Source organism: Desmodus rotundus, chromosome 2, assembly GCF_022682495.2.
Source record: "Desmodus rotundus isolate HL8 chromosome 2, HLdesRot8A.1, whole genome shotgun sequence".
NCBI lineage: Eukaryota > Metazoa > Chordata > Mammalia > Chiroptera > Phyllostomidae > Desmodus > Desmodus rotundus.
In genome coordinates, this window is record NC_071388.1 from 143,338,818 (window position 1) to 143,342,728 (window position 3,911).

The following is a 3,911-nucleotide window of genomic DNA, read 5'->3' on the forward strand; positions in this document are numbered from 1 at the left end:
TTTTCACTAAGAAAAAGAAATCTAACAATTAAAAAAACCACCTTTGATATTTTAAGACCTGGGACTTTATTTTCCTCCTGTAAAACGAGAGTATGAAGGCATTTGTTTCCACCTCAATGCTAACTAACCTCCTTTGCTGAGGATCTTCACAGTTTCTTAGAGAAAGCTGTTGGCAGCCACTGAGTCTCTTGACCGTGGTTTACCAGTTAGGCTAGATCTACTGAGATAGGCAGACCCTTTGAATCCGAGTGTAAGTATTCTATACTCCTCTGAATCCCAATTTGTTTGCCTTCTCTCTCTCCCCAATTCAATCACCTTCTTGAGATCTTTAAACAGAACTTGTACTGGGCCATCACAAAGTACAGAGCTGCATTGGTCCTTGTGGTCTGATCCAAATCCTCCCTAGCTTCTGATTAGACATTTAATCTTAATTTATTTTATAGTCCCAACAACCAACTCAGCAGTCTCAGATTTTGTGTTCTGTTAAAGAAAACCAGACACATGGGAAAACAGATCTCTCTAGTTTCTTTGGCTGGTTGCAGTTGGCGTTAGTGATGTTCGCCAACAGTTTCTGGCTCTCTACCTACCAAACCTATGGTACCGGTGTGTTTCCTTACTTCCTTAGAAGTAAGGTATGGCCATGTGATGGGTAAGTTTATGTGTCAACTTAGCTGGGCCAAAGTAGGCAAATATTTGGTCAAACACTATTTTTCCAGATGTTCCTGTGAAGGTATTCTTGATGAAAATAACATTTAAATCAGTAGACTTCAGGTAAGGTAAGTTACCTTCCATAATGTAGCTGGGCCTCGTCCAAACAATTGAAGGTCTTAAGAGAAAAAGATATAACTTCCCAAAAGAAGAAGGGATTCTGCCAGCAAACAGCCTTTGGACTCAATTTGCAACAATAGCTCTTCCTTGGGTGTCTAGCCTGCCTTGCAGATTTTGAACTTGCCAACCTCTACACTTACGTGAGCCAGTCCTTAACACACACCCACGCATATACTCATCCATTGGTTCTGTTTTCTGGAGAACTCTGACTAATACAAGCCACATGACATGTTTTAACCAATGAAATGTGAACAGAAATGATGTGTGTCAGTTTCAAGACCCAGTGCACGATCTGCCACATTCACTTTTTCCAGCTTCAGGAAATATGAAAGCAGAGAAATTGAGCCTTTAGAGAACATCGTGATGGACATAGGTAAGGTTTCAGCAAGAATTAAACTTTCAATTTTATAAGCCTCTATGACTTGGAGATGGTTTGTTACTATAATATAACCTATATTTTCCCGACTAATATAACCATTTACACTTCAGGGCCAGAATCTTCTTTTACTCCTAAGTGTTACAATTACACTTAATAGTATTTTTAACCTTGGCATTATAAGAATTTAAATTGGGATCATACAAACATCTAAACCTCTTGCTTAATTTTCCAGTTGACTGAAGAAACCTGGAACTCAGGAGTATAGAGCCAACTAATCCAGGCTATACAAATGCTAATGAATCCTCAGTTTTCTGGCTCAAAAAATCATTTCCCCACTCTACACTTACAGAACCTGACCATGAACTTCTCTCCTGGGATATTCTCATCATAAAAAGTCTGACACTTGACAGCCAGAGGATTGTGCAAAATATGTCACAATTGCAGTGATTGAAGATAAGTGCCGTCATTCTAAATGTCTTTCCACCCCTAAAGAAAAGTTTAAATAATTCTCTTTCTTCCAGAATAGGGTGTGTGGTTTTCTATCATTACATGATAAATCACCACAAATTTAGAGGCTTAAAACAACAGTGATTTCTTGTGTTACAGTTTGTGTGGGTCAGGATTCTGGTGTGTTTTAGCTATGTCCCCTGCTCAGGCTCTCACCAGGCTGAAATGAAAGTATTGGCCATCTGTGTCCTTATCTGAAGGCTTAACTAGGGAAAAATAAACTTTCAAGCTCCCTCAGTTTGTTTGCAGAATTAATTTCCCTGCAGTTTTATGATTAGGGTCCTATTGTCTTGTCGGCTCTCAGAAGCCACTCCCAGGTCCTTGCTACCAGGCCCCTTCTTAGTTGCTCTCGTACTTCCAATCTCTCTCTAGTTTGCTGTGAAGGAGTCTTATGCAATTGAAAGTAATCATAAAATGACTGTCTCATCATCATTTTTCATATAATTTAGTCAAGAGACTGACTATGCCGTCATATTCACAAGTCCCATCCACATTCAAAGGCAAGGGATTGTACAAAGTGTGGATTCAAGGAAATGAGTATCTGGGGCATCTTAGAAGTCTGCCTGCCACATGGGGTCCAAGTTGTACAGAATAGGTAGGGGAAATTTGGGTTAGCAGATCAGGTGACAGTCCCTATTAGCAATTATGATCCTTTTCAACACATGAGACCTAAAGACATTAGACCTCCAGGGTACCCTGGGATATCTCATTTGGATACCCTTCCCTTTCTATTTCTTGCTTATTTGCAGAAACTTTGTGGCAGCCCCTTCCTTGTTATTCTCTTATTCCTTTCCTTATCTTAGCAGCACCAGCTCAAGGGTTCTATATAGAAAATGATGTACAATTACAATATGGTTGGAGATGAGTGTTTCTGAGTGTATGAGGAAACAGGCTTGAAGCTTTATTGTGAAAGGTGTTTTTTGTCCTTGAAAAATGAGAAAGCATTATATATACCCAAATGGGGTAAGCTGATGAATATTTCAGGGAATAAGTCAGGGAACTGGCAAGACTATATTTGTATTTTACAATGATTTCTTTGGGGTCAGCAAAGAGAGGGCTGGGGTGAGAATGTGTGTACAGGAATGAAGGTGGTATTACTGGGCAAAGGGAGATTACTTATTAATTATTGCAAAGGACCAGCGTTGGAGAATATTTTCTAAAAAAACAGGTAGTACATATTTTAGATTTTGTGGTCCAGATGGTGTCTTTGTCACAATGACTCACCTCTACTGCTGTAGTGTTAAAAAGAGGCCGTCAACTTATGTAAACAAATGTACGGCTCTGTTTCAATAAGAGTTACCAAACCAGGTGGCAGGCTGGACCGGGACCACCGCTCACCGTTTGCCGACTCCTGCAATAGACCATTACTGCATGGATGCAGTGACAGTGAAGTTGCACAGAAGGAGCTGAGCGGCTTAGTTCTTCATGTTTTGAGTACTTCTGGGGGGCTGGGGGCTGTCCTTGGACACAGGAGGAACACAGTGAACAAAACAGAAAACAATCCATTTTCAAATAGACTTTTTATTCTGGAAAATTTAAGATGCAAACATTCTACCAGGTAGTTCACCTATTAGTAGGCAAAGGCTGGGGAGGGGGAGTAGAAAATACCTACTTCAACTGACCGAACCCATTATGGCTGCAAGGATTGTGCAAAAAACATGGTACTAATTTGAGAAAGCTTCCTCAGTTACACATTGACTCATTTTTTTTTTTACCTATAAGCCTATGTTAAAATGTGTTTTCTGTACAATGTAATGTCTATAAAATAATCAGCATACATGAGAAAATATTCCAGTGTGAATGGTTCGGAACCTCAGCTGGAGGATTCATTTTGCACAAGCAGGAATAATGTGACCACACAGTGAACTGGGTAAGAACCGCACAGCAGAGAAGAATAAGATGTATGCTGCTTTCCACAGAGAATAACAAAATGTGTGCTCTTTTCCGAGATATGGAACATGCAGCCATTCCTCTGGGTAGAGTGGTGATTTCGTAGAAAGGCTGGATGATTTCTCGTCCTCTTATGGAAAATGGAAAGAGGGTTTCAGTTTATCCAGAGCATTAGATTCCCTCTTTCTTAGTGACTTTGTTTGGCCAGACCCACTCAGGAGGCCCACAAGAGGGCTCCTCATAGTGAATTAATGCAACGAAAGTATGTGCCCAGTGGTGGCGTGTGTTAAGTGTGAGTATGATGAGG